This window comes from Lissotriton helveticus, chromosome 11 (genome assembly GCF_964261635.1).
Source record: "Lissotriton helveticus chromosome 11, aLisHel1.1, whole genome shotgun sequence".
NCBI lineage: Eukaryota > Metazoa > Chordata > Amphibia > Caudata > Salamandridae > Lissotriton > Lissotriton helveticus.
This window is the reverse complement of record NC_136072.1, coordinates 1,024,535,416-1,024,554,812: the sequence shown is the minus strand read 5'-3', so window position 1 is coordinate 1,024,554,812 and position 19,397 is coordinate 1,024,535,416. Positions and strand designations below refer to the sequence as shown.

Sequence of the window (19,397 nt, the reverse complement as noted above, 5' to 3'; positions counted from 1 at the left end):
CCAGGGCACATCTGAGGCAGGCGCAGTTGGGCTGCCCTTCTCATGAACCCCTCAGACAGCAAGCTGCTGCTGAGGCTGCAGGGAATGCTAGTGGCACCCATAAAGTTTACTGGGATGAAGGGTTCCCTGTATTCAGAGGGTAGAGACCCCGAGCCTGCGCTTCCAGGAGGTTGGTCATACCTTTGCCTTTCAGGGGCTTCCTTTTGACACTAGCCTATGATATTCCCCTTGCAGGACATCTTGGCCAGAACAAAACTTGGGACAGGCTTGTCCCTCATTTTCACTGGCCCCACATGTCAGAAGACACCAAGGAGTTTTGTCGCTCCTGTGTAACCTGCCAAGCCAGTTGCAAAGCAGGTGGCACTACAAAGGCCCCCCTTATACCACTACCTGTGGTGGGGGTTCCATTTGAAAGAGTAGGCATTGACATTGTTGGACCAATGGATTCCCCAAACTGCCTCTGGGCACAGGTTTATTCTGGTGGTAGTGGACAATGCCACCAGATACCCAGAAGCTATACCACTTAGGACCACTACAGCACCTGTTGTGGCAAGAGCCCTCTTGGGAGTTTTGTCAAGAGTGGGTTTCCCTAAGGCGGTTGTATCAGAAAAAGGTGCAAACTGTAAGTCGAGTTACTTGACTGCAATGTGGAAGAAGTGTGTAGGGAACTATAAGTTCACCACACCCTATCACCCACAGAGGAATGGTCTGGTTGAATGATTCAACAAGACCTTAAAGGGTATGATTAAGGGTCTCCTAGAAAAGCTCAGGCGAAGATGGGATATCCTGCTACCCTGCCTTTTGTTTGCATACAGGGAGGTTCCTCAGAAGGAGGTTGGCTGAGTACATGAAAAAGGCAACCAAAAACCTGGAGGGCAGTCCGGAATTACAGAAAGCCTGGCATGACAAAAAGGCTGTGCTGACTGTTTACCAGCCAGGACAGAAAGTGTGGATGTTGGAGCCTGTGGCCCCAGCAGCTCTCCAAGGCAAGTGGAGTGGACCCCACACTCTTGTTGAACAGAAGGGAGAGGTCACCTATTTGGTAGATCTTGGAACTCACAGGAGCCTCCATAGGGTGCTTCATGTCAACAGACTGAAACCATATGTTGACAGGGCAGACATGGGCTCGCTCATGGCTACTGAGGAAGGACAGGAGGAAGAGAGTGACCCTCTCCCAGACCTGCTCTCTCAGAACCTTGATGATGGGTCAGGTGATGGTGTAACCTTGGCAGGTAGCCTCACTGACCTGCAGCAAAGTGACTGCAGACAAGTTCTGCAGTAATTTAGACATATGTTTTCACTGACTCCAAGTCAGACTACCTGGTGCACTCATGAGGTGGACACTGGGGACAGTCTGCCTGTTAAAAATAAGATTTACACGCAACCTGATTATGTCAGGGACTTTATCAGGACAGAAGTCCAGAAAAAGTTGGAATTGGGAGTGATTGAGCCCTCAGAGAGTCCTTTGGCCAGTCCAGTAGTCCTTGTGCCAAAACCTCACACCCAGGGTGGTAAGAGAGAGATTAGGTTTTGTGTAGACTACAGAGTTCTCAATGCTGTCACTAAGACAGATGCCCATCCAATACCCAGAGCAGATGAGCTCATAGATAAGTTGGCCTCTGCCAAATATCTGAGCATATTTGATCTGACAGCTGGCTACTGGCAAATCAGGCTAGCTGATGAAGCCAAGCCAAAGACAGCATTTTCAACCCCTAGTGGGCATTATCCGTGTGTGGTGATGCCCTTTGGTCTGAAAAATGCACCTGCCACATTTCAAAGGTTGGTGAACAAAGTCCTCTCAGGCCTGGATGACTACTGTGCAGCTTATCTTGATGATATTGCTGTCTTTAGCCCCACCTGTAAAGATCACCTGATCCACCTGAAAAATGTTTTGGAGGCCCTGCAAAAAGCAGCCCTAACTATCAAGGCTACTAAGTGCCAGATAGGGCAGAGTCAGGTTGTATTCCTGGGCCACCTTGTAGGTGGAGGCCAGGTTCAAACATTGCAGAGCAAAATCCAGACAATAATGGACTAGGTTGCTCCAACCACCCAGACTCAGGTCAGAGCTTTCTTGGGCCTGACTGGGTACTATAGGGGATTTGTCAAGGGGTATGGTTCCATTGTGACACCCCTGAATGACTTAACTTCTAAAAGAATGCCAAAAAAAGTTCAGTGGACAGTCAGCTGTCAAACGGCATTTGATGACCTGAAGCAGGCTATGTCCACTGCACCAACTCTGCAAAGTCCTAATTACTCCAAAGAATTCATTGTTCAAACAGATGCTTCTGAGCTAGGGGTAGGGGTTAATACTATCACAATTGAATGAAGAAGGTGCCGCTCGCATTGGAGTCCTGGACGTAGTGTTGCTGCCTGCTGTTTGGAGCCCCGGTATTACAAGCCGTGTGGGAGAGAGACCTACTGCTGGTAGAGGAGGACGGGACTGCGAGGCCCACCAGGCTGTGCATGAGCCATCCAGCACACCTGCCGCCTCTTCCCGTGTCTCCGCCCCCCTGCTCTGACCTTCTAAAAACTCCTCGCGGCCCCCGCTCCGCGGGAGCCGCTCGCATTGGAGTCCTGGACGTAGTGTTGCTGCCTGCTGTTTGGAGCCCCGGTATTACAAGCCGTGTGGGAGAGAGACCTACTGCTGGTAGAGGAGGACGGGACTGCGAGGCCCACCAGGCTGTGCGTGAGCCATCCAGCACACCTGCCGCCTCTTCCCGTGTCTCCGCCCCCTCATTAAGCCCCGGCATAAGACCAGGAAGCATAACGCATCAGCGGGACGCGTGTGCGGGACGGATCCCGGGACGAAGCCCGGACTAAGGGCGGACCCTCTGAGACCCTCCGAGAACCGAGGAGACCGGACTGGGCATATCCATTCGTCTGCAGGTACTGACTGTTTCTGAAATTTTTGTAACACCACCGCCAATTACTTTGCCAACTTCTCCCTATTACCTATAGATGGCCACCATTAACATTGAGCAATCCATGCAGGATAAACAGGGTTTGTTGCTTAATGGGACTTTGGATAATTACTTTACTAAATCATCACCTGATATTGCTAGGGAGATTGTCCTGGCGGAGCGGCGGGCAGATCGCCGCCGTTCCGTGGAAAGCATAAAGAATGGGTCTGTTTCACTACCTTTAACTCCTGTGATTGGACCTCTTGACACTGTTACTGGTATAATAGCCAATGAGCCGATTCTTATATTGGATAGCCAACTCCCGGAAGTAAATATGGCTGTACTTTCACCAGATACCGTATCCAGGGCGGACACGATTGGCCTGCCTGTAACACCAATCGCAAGTAGTTTAACGACACCGAAGGGAGATGTTTTATCACAATTGCATGCAGCCCGTAATAAGGCCAAAAAATTGCCACTTACGGGGAAAATGTATGGTCCGCCGCCGAACAAAAAACGGCGGAAAAGGTGGGATCTGTTGCAACCAAAATTGAGCTGCTCTGACTTTGGCAAAAAATTGGCTATGGTTGTTAAGAATCCCTGTGTTGCTCAATCAGATTTAGAGGGGATCCACACCATATCTACATCCTCAGCCATACCTAATACATCTGCAGATAAGGAGGACAGTATGGACACTAGTGTGATCGATGATGTTCATATTGAGAGCAAGGGTCCTGTGTCCCTACTTGATATCGAGAACTTGATTAAATCTTACTCTGCATCTATTCTGGAGAGGTTAATGGAAGTGGAGTGTAGACTGTCTACAATTGAGAATGCATTGGTCAAAAAAGATCTTGTAGGCCATAAAGGTGTTATCAATGTAGCCAGTCAAGCATCTAACAACGCACCACAAATCTTGTCATCTACAGTCCATCCACCTCCATCTACTTCCCCTTGTATTGTTCCTATCCCTTCCTCAATTACATCTGCCTCTAAATCTATGGGGAATACAGTATCAGCTATTGTACATCACCACGTATCCCCCAGACCACCTCAATTAAAAACTGCTGATCAACTGTTGGGTAATGTCACAAACAAAACTAGTGATAATACATCTAAAAGTATTGGTAACACATCTAATCCAGTTTTGACAAATCCAACAAGGGAGGCGAGGGAAACTAGACACACATGGGGGAAACCAAAAAGGGTTCAGTTGCCTGAACTCCCACCAGAGGCAGTACCCTACGTGGTAGTTCTAACAGGTGTGCCGGTCCTTGAACAAAATAAGAGGGAGGGTTTTTTTCAATTAAAAAATAAGATAACGCATTGGCTGAGAATGCATAGGCCAATCGCAAATCATATCAATGGGGAAATAGTTCATGTCCGTCGCCTTGAATGGTTGGGGGGCAGAACCAAAGACATCGATAGTGATGTGGTGGTTGTGAATTTCAGGGATCCCAATGCGTTACATTTTATTTTGAACTGGCAGATAGGGAGTTCCAATAACACTATAATTCCAAGACCCCTAACGTATTTTTATCCAAGGTCAGTGGTGTTTCCATCTCAGTATCCCCCTTCACACTGTATAACCCAAATTCAGCCATCTAATTACCCTCTTGTACAGAATGTTGGGAGTAATCAACATGTCCAGTATCCTCCGATCCAACAGAGTATGAGAAGTATGTATTATGCCCCTTGCCCTGTGACAGCCCCAGACCCCCTGGGATGGAACTATGTTCCAGTTAGAAATCAAAGTTTTCAAAACAGAAGGACGGACCATCTAAAACCTTTCACACCACTTGAAACATCAAATCGATTTGATGTTTTCAGTGGCCTTGATAACTGCGATTGAAGTTTCCCGAACAGGGGGGATGAGGGAAGAGACATAAGGAATCCCACTGTTCTGGGAGCTGCAAATGAGCATAATTCATTGTCAACTCTAGTATCCCGATCCCCGGTTAATACTGTAATTTTTGACATAAATATTCCTGAAGAACAGGTAGAACCAACACGCATTTTAAGCTACTCATCTTCCGAGGGAATATCCTCGGCAACCGAATTGGTGACACACACTGGTGATAAGATGCCAAGGGTCAATATTGCCATGCACTCTGTACTTGGGGTGCCGGTTAACCTGGTTTGCTGGAATATAGCCGGGGTTGCTAGCAATTTGAGGGATCCGGAGTGGGCTACTTTTATAGAAGCTTTTGATTTTTGCTTACTCCAGGAAACATGGGCAGTTGATACTCCCCACAGGGTAGGCTATAAGACCTATGGTATTGGGGCAACCCCCTCTAGAAGTGGAAGGTCGTCGGGGGGTCTCTTGATTTGGGTAAAAATCAATCGAAAGGTTAATATTGAGGTGATAGACGTGAATTCTGTAGATATCCTAGTATTAAAAATAACAACCTCCAATGGGAACCAACTATTCCTAATAAATATCTATAATAGGCCAACCTCCTCTTCAAAGGAATCTCTAACTGTTTCTAAGCTGGATTGTTTTTTGAGAAGGTTGGATCCTAGGGAGGATTTTGTTATTTTGGCTGGGGATCTGAATTGTAACTATGAGCCTGTTTCGGGCCTAAGTGAGATTTTTGAGGAAGAAGATCAGGCAAATAAAATCCCCTTCCTCTGGAATATTAAATCGGTTAAATGTTCCACATTGGCTCTCCAGCTGATCAATCTATGCACAGAGCACTTCCTTAGGGCTTGTCACGGTCGGTTACCGTCTGACATCTTAAAAAAACCAACCTTTAGCAGGAACACCTATAAGAGTAATTTGGATTTTGTGATAGTTTCCATCCCCCTTTGGTCGTATCTTATAGATCTCGAAATAATGGAGAGGGCCGAAAGCGACCACTTTCCCTTAAATTTGACCTTAGATGTTGCACTATTTAGTGATCCTTTTTTACCACTCTCATCTGAGGAAGGTGTTGGTGACAGTAATGAGATCCATATTAGTAACAACAGGAGATCCCTAAAATGGCCATTTATTTTGGATCATAGTGATATTCTTCGCGAAATATACTCACTTTTTGTTGGGTCCTTTGCTTCATATTTAAGTTTAACTCCCGAGGAGGAAGCAAAAACCCACTTTTTGACTATACATCAGGAGTTCTTTCTTAAATTAAAATTATTGGTAACAAAAATGCCTAAAAAACCCAGCAGAAGACCCAGAATCTGTCTCACAGTAAGCCTTGGTATGACAGATCCTGTAGAGAGTCCAAGAGGGAACTGTTAATTGCGATCAAATCTAAGTCGCAATTGGATGTTCAAAAAGCTAGAAATAACTACAAATCTGTCCAAAGGACATCAAAAATTGCGTGGGAGGAAGAGAAATGGGCGGAATTGTTGTTAGCCGCAAGATCACGCGATACTGTAGCTTTTTGGAGGTTGGTAGCAAATGGGAATAATGTAGGAAGGGTGGTTAAGGACACCTTTCTAGATGAGCAAACTTGGGTAACCCATTTTACTAACTTGTATAGGAAATATGATGATCCTCACACAGCATCCGACACAGTAAGTTACGAAACTCCAGCAGATCCGCTTGTTTTTACCTTGGGGGAAACAGAGCTGGCTATAAGCCAAGTAAAAACTGGGAAAGCCCCAGGTTTGGACAAAATCCCTGGGGATCTTTACAAGCATGACTCAAAAATATGGGCACCCTATATCAATTATCTGTGCAATAAATTATCATATAGCTTAGAATTTCCTGAAAGTTGGAAGGGAGCTGAAATTGTTTTAATATATAAAAAAGGAGACAGGAAGGATCCCTGTAATTATCGCCCAATAAGCTTAATGGACATCCTTCAGAAAATTTACTCACGCCATATTTTAGTACGTGTGAGTAATTGGTTGGATGAAAATTTATTTTTGACTAAATTTCAAGCCGGGTTTAGAACAAAAGTCAGCACTATAGATCAGTGTTTTAGATTCTGCTGCCTCTATTGGAAGTACGTAAAGATAAAAAAGGCCCATCTATATGTTGCCTTTGTTGACTTAAGGGCAGCATTCGACTTGGTGCCACGTGATCTTCTGTGGAAAACGCTGAGTGCAGCGGGCATGCCAAACAATATAGTAGCCCAGATTATAAAATTACATGAAGGGAACTTTGCAAGAATTAGATGGGGTCCAAATGGCGAATTATCACGAAAAATTCCAATTGAACGTGGAGTTCGCCAAGGATGCGTCCTGGCCCCCACGCTTTTTTCCATTTTTGTGAACGATATTCCCTCATATTTAGAAAGATGCAAAAATGACGCACCTAAATTGAACGACGAAAGGGTAGCATCTCTATTATTTGCTGACGATACTATTCTGATATCCCAAACAAAAAATGGCTTGCAGATTTTATTGAATACTTTTAACGATTATTGTAGTCAAAAGGGGCTAGAGATTAATGTAAAGAAAACGAAATACATGGCCCTAAACCCAACCAAACCAGACAAGGGTTGTCTAACTTTAAAAGGAATAAAGTTGGAATCAGTTCCTCATTTTTCATATCTAGGGGTGACACTAGATTCCAACTTTACCTGGAAAGCACAATTGGAAAAAAGCAAACTGCTATTTGCTCAGAATGTCAAACCAATACTTAGAGAGCAAAGCTTAAGCACTAGTAAAGCGGTGTTTCCAGTAATGGAACTTTTTAAATTCAAAGTTCAATCATCAGTGCTTTACGGTGCAGAACTATGGGGGGCGGGGTCCAAGGAGACCTTCAGCGTCCAAGATAATAATTTCTTGCGAAGCTTGGTAAGGGTTCCGAGAGGAACACCATTAGTACCTCTGCAATTGGACCTTAATTTCAAAAGAACAGACCATCATGTTCTTATTAGACCGCTTATGCTATGGGTAAGATTGTGGCATGTCCCTGAACTTCAAGCATATAGAGAAGGGCTGATAGAGATCATGGCGCTGGACAGCCAGAAAAAAATCCCATGGCTTAGACATGTTAGTACTTGGTTTAATAACATAGGTCTGAAACATTTTTGGGAGAACCCGGAGCTGTTACCATCTAACCCCAAATTAGTCCTGAAAAGAGCCTTTTGGTCCCATGTAGCAAATATGACTGTAAATACCATAACTAGTGGCTCATTAGTTTCAAAATTTCTAAATTTTAAGGATGAACCCTTTTATGAGACCTTTATGGATGAAATAGAGCCTCCACTTGCCAAAACATTATTTTTAAAGTTCAGATATGGTAATCTTTTAATAAAATCAACTTTGGCTCGTTGGGCAAGGAACCGTGATCCATCTTCCGAGGCATTGGACGAAGTCTGCTCATTTTGTGAAAATAATCAATTAGAGAATGAGCAGCATATTCTTTTCTTCTGTCCCTTGTATGGTCAAGAAAGAAAAAGATGGATCAAACCAATATGCCTACTATTAGGCTTGAGGTCCTGCCCTCAGGCTCTGAGAATTTTAACTACAAACACTTCGCAACAGATAACATTTAGTGTTAGTAGATTTTTACTTTCTATTTGCTACCGCAGGAAAAAAATGGGCCATCAGCTGTAACCGAGTTTCCTTTATTTATGGACTTGAATTATGGACTTGAATTTGCTTCCAATAGTACCACTTAACTGAATTTGCTTTTAGAATTACTGAGGTGTCCTCCAGTCTCATATGATTTTATTGTTATGCTCCAAGTGTTTTTCAACATGTGTTGCACAGTTATTTAGAATGTGTTTACTATTTTAATTGAATCTGATTATTTTTATAGAATTGTAATGCTTAAATTGTTCTTTTATGGCGTAAAGCCGAAATAAAGATTGAAATGAATGAAGAAGGTCAGGATCAGCCAGTAGCTTTTATTAGAAGGCTGGCCCCTGGAGAGAAACGTTGGTCAGCTACTGAGAGGGAGGCCTTTGCTGTGGTTTGGGCCCTGAAGAAGCTGAGGCCATACTTGTTTGGTACTCACTTCACAGTTCAGACAGACCATAAGCCCCTCTTGTTGCTAAAACAGATGAAGGGTGAAAATCCCAAACTGCTCAGATGGTCCATTTCCCTACAGGGAATGGACTATACAGTGGAACATAGACCTGGGAGTAACCATGCCAATGCAGATGGCCTCTACAGATATTTCCACTTAGAACATGAAGACTCAACTGGTCAAGGCTGCGTTGGGGGGGGGGGGGGGGGTGTACGAGAGTAGGGTCTGCTTCCTATGGTTAACCCCACTTTTTGCAGTGTTTCATTGGTTTTTCGACTTTAGTGTGGCTGTGGCCCTACTAATCAGGCCCACAGCCTAGCTGTACTCTCTCTAAATTGATACCATGTACTTTAGGTACATACCAGATTGGTTACTGGGTCACCATTGTGAGCCCCTGAATATGGTACCTTAGGTACCCAGGGCATAGGTGCATCCTAGGCATACCAGGGGCTGCAGCATATATTGTGCCACCCCTGGTTAGCCTTCCAGACTGACACCACAGGTCTGTACTTACAGCCTGGGTAAGGTGGTGTAATCACCCCTTACTTCAGTTCAGTTTTCAGTTCAAAATCAAAGTTTATTTGGACCATTGTCCTTAAACAGATAAAAGCATTTTAAAAGCAATACATTTTTACATGAAAACGTTAAAACAGTATATGATTTATAACTCATTAAAATAGATCACACACGACTTAAGCTAATCACAATTCAAATTTTGTTTAACTTTTTGCATAAATCTCCCCAATGCACAAGCAATATCTAAGTTCATCATTTCTGTTAGGAGGACACTTGCAGCAAGTCTATTATGTATACCGTATTTTTTTTAAATGGAGCATGAGATCTCTTTCCGTGGTTCTAAAAACTTTGAACAATCCAATAAAATATGCATCATATCGCATGTAGTTCCCAATATACACTTACAGTTCCCAATGCTATCTATCTTCTCTTTTCTTACTCTAATATTACAATAGCAAGGATTCAATCCAGTTCTTAATCTTAGAACTTCTCTCCTCAGGCATCTTTTTGGTAGTCTATCAATATAAGGAAAATGTATGTCTTTTAGCCAGGATTGGGCCATAAACTGTACCGACTTTTTCGTCTCCAGGTAATCTTGGACCTCGGCTCGGGATACTTCATATCCAACATCCCTAAGAGCCTTCCTCGTAACCTCCATTTGGGGGTCACGGGGCTTACATCCAGTCTCAGCAGTTTGCAAACTATCCTAAGGGAATTTCTGCGCAGATTAGGGGTGTTAGTCTTCCTCTATCTCGACGACTGGTTGTTGAAGGCGGGCTCGCCCCAGACAGTCGTCACCCACCTCCTGACTACGGCCGACCTCCTGCACCTGTTGGGGTTCTCCATCAATGTGCCGAAGTCACACCTGTGTCCCTCTCAGAAGCTCCTCTTCATCGGAGCGTTTCTAGACTCGGCGCAGTTTCGGATTTATCCTCCCGAATAGCAGGTTCGGGATATTCAGGCTCTGATTCCGATCTTTCAGCCTTTATCCAGACTCTCGGTCAGGTTAACATGGCGGCTTCTGGGACTGATGGCCTCCTGCATCCTTCTGGTGCATCACGCCAGGTGGCCGTTGCGGGCTCTGCAGTGGGACCTGAAGTTTCAGTGGGCCCAGCATTAGGGCAACTTGTCCGACCATGTCTTGATCTCGGAGGGCACTACAAGACAGTTGCAGTGGTTGCTCATGGACCGCGATTGGGTCAGCGGCAGATCCCTCTCCCTACCCCAACCGGAGCACGTAGTTGTGACGGACGCGTCCCTCCTAGGCTGGGGGGCCACATGGGAGAGGCGGAGATCAGAGGCCTCTGGTCTCCGACGGAGTCCCGGCTCCACATCAACCTTCTGGAGCTGCGTGTGATCTGGCTTGCGCTGAAAGCATTCCTCCCCTCTGTCCGGGGGAGTGTAGTGCAGGTGTTCACCGACAACACCACCGCAATGTGGTACTCCAACTAACAGGGCGGGGTGGGGTCGTGCACCCTATGCCAGGAGGCTCTGCGCCTCTGGCAATTGCTGGAACATCAAGGCGTTACCCTGGTGGTTCAACACCTGGCAGGGTCCCTGAACGCCAGGGCGGACAAACTCAGCCGTCGGTGCATGATGGATCACGAATGGCGTCTGAACCCGGACGTGGCACAAGGTCTCTTCCAGCAGTGGGGAGAGCTTTGGTTAGATCTATTCGCCACAGAAGAGAACGCGCGATGTCATTAGTTCTGCGCGTTGGAATTTCCAAGGCGGCACTCGCTCGGAGACGCTTTTCATCGTGAGTGGAGCTGCTGTCTGTTGTACGCCTTTCTGCCTATACCACTTCTGCCCAGAGTGCTGAAGAAGATCAGGCGCGACCGGGCCCAAGTCATCCTTGTGGCTCCGGACTGGGCACGAAGATGCTGGTATCCCGAGCTACTCAGCATGTCAGTCGATCCCCCGATTCATCTGCCTCTTCAGGATAAGATATTTTATTTTGCTTGATTAATTAAAATCGTTGCAAATACATAGCAAAAGTTATTCCAATTATACACAATTAAATACAATTAAAACAGTTAAAAGATGCGTAGTCTAAAAGTCATCAATTGCATGTTCTATATTTATACATTATTCACATAGGCTCTTGCATCTCATGTAGTGCTATCTGCCAATAACTACAACAACTTCCCAGATCGAGTGGCACAGCTTGATCAAGAACACTGTCCAGATTAAAGATCTGATGATTAAAATACTGATGCAGCTAAAACCAAGTATTGAGTTAATAGTATACTTTCAAAGTTTATCCCCATGGATCGGAAAGCGGCAGGGTTTTAAGTCTCTTTGTTACAGTCTCAAAAAATGTTGTTAGCCGACAGTTGAGCTGAACATCAGTGGGTTTGAAGCATAGCTTCACTGCCTCCCTACAGGACCGGATGCCGTAAAGCCTGAAAAAAGGGCGCAACAAGGTGCATCTTATATCCTTTAAGTTGGGGCAGTTGCAGATAATGTGGATGATGTTTTCCTTCCCACTTCCACATAGGCGACAAGTCGGAGAGCCACCTTTCCTTTCCCATGGTGGAAGATGGGGCTTAATCGCAATTACCCCCAGCCGCAACCTCAAAAAGTTTTCCTTCTTACTTATCTTGATTCCGGGACTCAAATAGGCTTGGGGTTTCAGCCTTACATAATCACTGAGCACTATCCAGCCGTGTGCCTTATTACTGAGAATTGCTTTGTCTTCTAAGACAGATAGCATTGATGATGTTTTCCGTGCTGCTTTTTTGAAAGAAAGATGGTCCGTTGGAACGGCCCAGAGATCAGACAGGCCCAGTAACTCAATTGAAACGAGCAAGTAATCCTCTTCAGGAGGACCTTCTGTCGCAGCAGCAGGGGACGGTCCTCCACCCGAACCTGTCCAGCCTCCCACCTCCATGCGTGTAGATTGAGCGGCGACAGTTGAGGCCATTTGACTTGCCTCTTGAAGTCTGCGATGTGATTCTGGTAGCCGGTTGTCCCTCCACAAAATCGGTATATGCTTGCAGGTGGAACAAATTTGTGGCAAGGTGCACAGCAAAGGCTGTGGATCTCCACTCTGCCCCCTTTCTGAGGTTCTCCTCTTTCTTCTTTCTCTTGCCCAGCAGGGCTCTGCTCGGGCACTCTTAAAGGCTACCTCTCTGCCATTTCCGCCTTTTTACGGCTCCCTGATCAGCCCTGTCTTTTCAAGTCCCCAGTTGTAAATAGGTTCTTGAAGGGCATCACTCATATGTTAACCCCCTGTTCCTTTTGTGATGCCTCAGTGGGACTTGAATCTTGTTCTGATTTATCTGATGTGCGCTCCCTTCGAGCCACTTCATAACTTTCCTCTTCGTCTCCTCACTCTTAAGACTGCATTCCTGGTTGCCATCACCTCTGCCAGGAGAGTGAGTGAGCTCCAGGCTCTTTCTTCACAACCTCCTTTCCTTTCTGTCCATCCCGACAAAGTTGTGTTGCCGACGCGACCCTCTTTCCTGCCCAAGGTAGTCACAGCCTTCCACATCGGGCAGTCCATCATCTTGCCCATCTTCTTTCCACCTCCGCATCCCTCGAGAGAGGAAGAGAGGCTCCACCATCTGGACCCAAAACGTGCGCTCTCATACTATCTGGATCACACACGCCAGTTCCGGGTGGATGACCAACTCTTTGTTGGTTACGTGGGCGCTAAGAAGGGACGGGCGGTGCACAAATGGACCATTTCCGGATGGGTCATTTTGTGCATCAAGGCTTGTTATTCACTGGCTAAAAAGGAGCCTCCTGTGGGGCTGCGTGCCCATTCCACTCGGGCCACGGCGGCTACTACTGCCCTGGGTCGGGGAGTCCCCTTGCAGGACATCTGTCAGGCAGCTACGTGGGCCTCGCTGCACACGTTCGCAGGACACTACTGCCTGGATAGCCAAGTCCGGAGAGATGGCTTTTTCGGTCGTTCCGTTCTCCAGGACTTTCTGGTGTGATCTTGATTCGCAGACCCACCACCGGGGTTGGTATTGCTGGGGTATCTATTCTAGGGTAAGGAATCTAATACTAACCTGTGTCTTTCAGATGCACAAGTTACTTACCTTCGGTAACTATATATCTGTAAGAAACAGTAGTTAGTATTAGATTCCTTACCGCCCTACCCATCCTCCCCGTTCTGCAAATCGATATCTAGGGTTAAGGTCATCCCTGTTCAGGGCCCTAGTTTCATGGCACCAGTGTTGGTTTTTATCATGGCTCTGCGTTTCTGGCGTGGAAAAGCTGTGTATAAGAACTGACGTCAGTGTGCGAGGGCGACGTCTAAGTACTCCGGCGACGTCATCCCGGTGCCAACGACGGACGCGGAGCCGCAGACGACGCCTACCAACGTGCAGGGATACTGCTACGCAAACGTTTCCGGATCCAGACTGGCGCCTGGGGATATTCTAAGGTAAGGAATCTAATACTAACCTGGGATATTTATTCTAAGGTAAGGAATCTAATACTAACTACTGTTTCTTACAGATATATCGTTACCGAAGGTAAGTAACTTGTGCTTCAACGACAACACAGACATTGTGGCCGCATCCTGTACGATTATGCTCTGATGATTATATGTTTTATGTTTTATGTTCTATGTTGTGGAAAATGAACAATAAAGATAATTGAAATTTTAAAAAAAATTCGATCTGTATCTTGCTTTTAAATTCCAGCAAACTAAATCCTAAATTTTTAGGTGTTGGGTAATTTACAATTCTATCTGAAGTCCTAGAATATTTGGGGCAAGTACTTGAGCTTTGTTTTTTTTATTTAAATTTGACAACCCTGGTCCTCCATTGACCGACCACCCTTCCCTGTCCCTTATTTAGGCAGCTCTTGTGTTTTCTCTTTGAGACATGCTGTATTCAGGTATGGATGTTAACCGTTGCACATTTTCCCTCCCATTTTATTAATTGGCACTTGTTAGTCTCCTTTTTAAATAGTGGCTTTTAATTCATCAGTAGGCTTAGTAGTCCCTCCTTAGTACCTCCTTTTCTCCTGTTGTAACCTCACATGAGGACTGTCCCTGTTACACTTGTTGTTTCTGTTGATGTTTTAATTACAGTCTGAGAGCACTATTTTCTTAAATCACTTTCTCTTGTGCTGTACGCTCTCCTGCAACACTTATTTTTTAACCAGTTTGGCACGCCTCAGCTGCAGTAATGGCGGCTGCGCCTTTCTTTCTTATTTGCGGCTCATGTCCTGCCTGCAACAGTGGAAAAAACATCTTGAGCTAAAGCGCAGGTGCAGCAATTGCTTCAAAAGTCAATAAATAGAAGGAAAAAAATGGCACAGCACGCCCTTTTTCCATATTTCTTTACTTTTGTCAGTTGTGCAATCCCTGCTCTAGCTTTAAACATCTTACGCTAAAGCCAGTGCTGCGATTGCTTAAAAAGTAAATAAATAGAAAAACAAGCATTTGCAACGCAATAGGTTTTGCATTACTGAAAGCTTAAGCTATTGGCGTTGCATTATTATTAGTAGCACCAATAGCTCAAACTTTCAGTAATGCGAGACTTATTACATTGCAAATGTGTGTTTCTCCTGTAGCCATCTATCATTCTTTTTCTCAACCCTTCACCTTGTTTTCTCTCTTATTTTCTATTTCACATGACATGCTCCCTCTTTGTCAGTCTCTATCAACATCTTCTGTCGTGCCTGCTTTGTTGTTAAACTCCAGTAAGTAAAATGCACGCAATTGACACTTCACATTGTATTGATTATGTTCAGCTTGGCAGCCTTCATTTTGATATTTTTCAGATGGCCCCTTCAGCCCATATTTCTTCCTAAACTTTTCTTAAGGGGGTCGGGGGCAAGAGCCCGCTTGACCGAATTTCCCAAAACATTGCATCCAGTGAGTTGTAGAATGTGTTGTTGCAGTGAGAGGCAGTGGTCACAGCTACTTTGTAAATTGTCTACATTTCATAGCAGTCTGTTCTTCACTGCCTTTGAAAAATGTTAATGTTGTTATGTAGATTTTTAGTTTTTTATGTTCACAAAGACCTTTCCAATGGTGATATGTATAATTGGGGGTGTAAAATTAGCATAAAATATTGGAAAAAGTGAACGTGACAATCACACATACCCTTCACGAGTTACTAACTTTTTATCTTTTCTTCATGCCAGAGCCTAATTTTGTAAAATTGTCCAGAAAGTGAAGAAGGTGGTGAGAGAAGTTTCACATGAAGAGTGAACTTTAATGGATTGGCACTGTTCCCATAAATGCTGGTAAACCCAGCAGCCATATTACAGAACTGAAGTCCATGTAGAAATTCTTTCTCAGTACACCCTGTTTTCCAGCTGCTCATTTTCCAGACACAAATGTAAACCGCCGACTCAACAAGATAGACAACAATATTCTTTGGGAACTTTCAAATCCAGGGATCAGTCCACATTGTCAGTTTTTCTCAAATTGTATCTTATTGCAACTTTAAATTTGGATGATTTTTTTTCCCCTCCTTTTGGAAATACGTTTTTGATTTATTTTTTTTCTTTTGGGGAAAATTATTATTAATGTAGGAATCTGCGATATGGAATGTACAGAACTTATGGGAACAACTTTCTTTTTACTGTTTTGATGCTGACAAGGTTGTTGGACTTGAAGTCAGTATCCTTTGACCTTTGAAAAAAGTGATCACCAGTGACGTTACAGTTAATTCTTATTTACCAGGGTAGAACATTGTTGCGTGGCCAGTTGAATGCAAATTGCCTTTTTGGGGCCATATGAAGCAGTAATTTAATATATGAAGGTCCTTTTTCGGCATCTGCTGATTTGTGTGTTCTTCAACCAACATGGAAATGAAGCCTACAAAAAAAGGCAGCAAATCTGCAACACAGCATCGTAACCCTTTTTGTGGATTCTTAATCCTTCCAGATAACCCCCAACACCAAATATGAAGCAGATGCTGATGCTGCCTTTGGAGGACATGACAAGTTTTGAGGATCAGTATTGATGAATTGAGCAGGAGTTTCAATGTACTGAAGCAATGGAATGTTTTCCCCTTTACTTTTCACTTAGAGGAACATATTAACAAACATAATAAGCAAACTCTCAACATTTTGAAGCCATTGCTTCTTATTGCATCTTACCTGACTCTTTAAATAAGTTGTACGGTATAAAAGCTCTTCATGTGCCATTGGAGATACACTACTTTAATTTTTTGGAGCACTTGAATGTCGCCTTTGTGAAAAAAGGGCACATGTAAGAAGCAATTGCTGTTGGTGGCAGCAAATTCAATTTACTTATTGGATTGGGTGATTACGCCACATATATTTGTACCTAAAGTGCCTTTTAAAGTCACAACCTACCTTTAGTCCATGCTTGCTTCAACAGAGGTCTATCCTTACTTGATATACTTTGGGCCATATTAACAGTATGTGAAGACCAAGAATGTGATTACGGCTAAACCCTTCTGTGTGAAGGGTGGATTACTGAATAGCTGAAAGATATGCAGTTACTACGTTGGGCTGCTCTGAAGGATTAATAACTTGCCTACAGAAGTTGCTGCTGTTGGTAGCAAACACATTTTGATTTCTGTTCTTCTTTAGGGTGCTGCATAGCATTATATTTTCCATACTTCTTTGAATTTAACACTTTTTTTAATACTTTTTTTACGGCAGGACATGTTATTTTCTTGTCGTTGCTGTAGTATATTTTACATTTTTTAGTTTATGGGTCACCTGCATACCAGCATATTTTTACAAGTCTGTTTATTACAAAATACTGACCGTAGAGTGTAATCCATAAAACATAGCCATTCTTTGATCTTGCAGAGCCTGCTATTATGTAATGTGGAATGTAGTGGCTGTAAGAATGGAATCCTAAGGATTAGGAATTGTTTTATGCAATCATGAATGTTATGTTATAATGTTTCAGTAAGCCTTCTCTTTACCTATATGCTGTGCTTGATTTCTTGTCAGAATTTAAGCTTGGTAGTGATTTTATCTGAAAAGGTGTAATTGTGTTAGAAATACACAGTGAGGACACATTTTACTTTCTGCCAGAGCAGCTCATGAACGATGTGCAGTTAGTATGATCTACACTTTCTTTTAGTGCTATACTTGTACTCTATCTTAGGTACAAACTTTATTTAAGCCATATCCGTTCACATTGAAATCCTCAAATAGAAATGCCCGGTGCTGAAATTAAAACATCAAAAAATGATTGTTGAGTAAACGCGGTAGTTGAGAAGCAGGGGAGGGGTAACTCTTGATGGAACAACATTTTTAAAAATCATTGAATGTAATGTTCTGTTTTAAACTGTGTGTGTGAAGGGGTCAACATATTTTTCTATTAATGGGCCATTGTTTTTGGAACATTGACTAGTTCTTCTTTGAATGTGGCAACTTTCCCAGATGAATTAGATGGAATCAGATGGATCAAGGCATACATAAATCACAATAGAGTTTTATTTTATTGAAAAGTATGTTACCTGTTAAATAATCAGTTGCGTATGTGTTTGTTTGAGCATGTAACTGTAGAGAACCCAGCCTGGTAGAAGGTGATATGCCTTGATCACATCCGTTTCAACAATCTTACTGTGACAGTGGATTATATCTTATTGTATAAAATGTAGTTAAGATGGTAATAGCTGAAATATTTTCCAAAACGATTCTGTGCCCAGCCATTCTGAAAACCACAGTGTCTTAGAAGTTGCAGCCCTTTGCCTTTTAAACCAGTACTATAAACACCAATCATGAATTTACATTTGTTAATTGAAGTTGCACTGTAAATAATTGAAAGCATGTATGCCTTGCTTTGGCAGATGTTGGAGACTCCAGTAATGGTTTTCATGTGTGAAATTATTTTTTTAAGTATTCGTCATATGAGCTTTCAAATTTCTAGCACTTTCAAAAGCAAAAGGGATGCTGTTCTGGAGTACTTGGCCATAAAAGTGCACTCTATATTACAGGGATATTCAAAATCCCTCCGCACAATATGTTTTTTAACCACATATGATTTTACATTTCAGTTAATATAGTTGGTATCTGTTTGCTATCCTATTAGTGTTGACTGATTGACTTTATCTAAAGGTAAAACTATAATTGCAACTTATTCTGTTTGCTCCCTTTTAAAACATGTTTTTTTATGGTGGGCAGTCTAAATGTAAAAAAAAAAAAGCTACGCGGTAGGTACTAAGACAGTGTTTTACATGACTTCATCATTCAATGCTTGTTTATATATTCCAGTTTCAATATTGGAAAAAATGATATCATTGCATTTTGGCAGTTGTTGTGACACCGTTGTGACTATGGAAGAATTATGAAAAAAGATCATGGCTGTAGAATACGTGACCTTTTTCTTCAAATGTCTGAAGTATTGTAACAGAGTATTAGATGAAATATAATATTTTATTAAACAGTTCTATCCTTTAAAAGGAATACAGTTTGGATGTCATTGATTTGATGTGAATCATGTAAATGTTGATAATAGTATTAATAAGCGCTGTATTATACATTGTGTTTCATAAAAAAAAACTGCATCACTTATTGCCTTTTTGCCCACATACAGAACATTATGTAATCCGTTCATAATTGTGAACATGCCATTAAAATTTAGTTTATGTATAGAAACTTAAGTGGATGTGGATTTATTTGCCAGTGCCTTGCTCCTCTTCACAGTTTGTTGCCTGATTGATTACATTTGTATTATGCTGCTATTTAATCTGCACTGCCTTATTTTTTTTTAATAAGTATTAACACGTTCAAACCAGTTTCTTGGCTGTAAAATAGTAATACCAATAATTTGGTTGTCAGATTATTTTTCAAGTCAATTCAGTCAGGTTCACAAAGTAATTGAAAAAATCATACATTTGCTGTATATTTATTCCTTTTTCCAAGACATTTCTGCCTTGTTTGGCATGCTCACTGATTTGCAGGAGGAGTCCATGAAATCAGACATATTTATACACTCCTTTAAATAGCTAAATTCCTAAAATGCATGATTCTTAATTACAACAGCTGTTCAGTTCTGAATGGTAAAATTGAAGGTAAATGTACATTTGCACACTTTCCCTTTAAAGAATCCCCTTCTTCTGCAGCCGTATCGCTTTTGTTGGTTTTGC

General features: G+C 43.0%; 1 protein-coding gene across 2 annotated transcripts in view; it reads left to right on the top strand.

Moving 5' to 3' along the window:
• The window catches only part of PTPN11 (protein tyrosine phosphatase non-receptor type 11), a 581,214-nt gene extending 562,308 nt beyond the window's left edge, over window positions 1–18,906 (top strand). For both annotated transcript variants that reach the window (XM_078667419.1, XM_078667418.1), the window contains exon 16: window positions 15,460–18,906. The gene's annotated coding sequence lies outside the window, so the exon portion shown is untranslated. The remainder of the gene's footprint in view (window positions 1–15,459) is intronic.
• The last annotated feature ends 491 nt before the right edge of the window (window positions 18,907–19,397 follow it).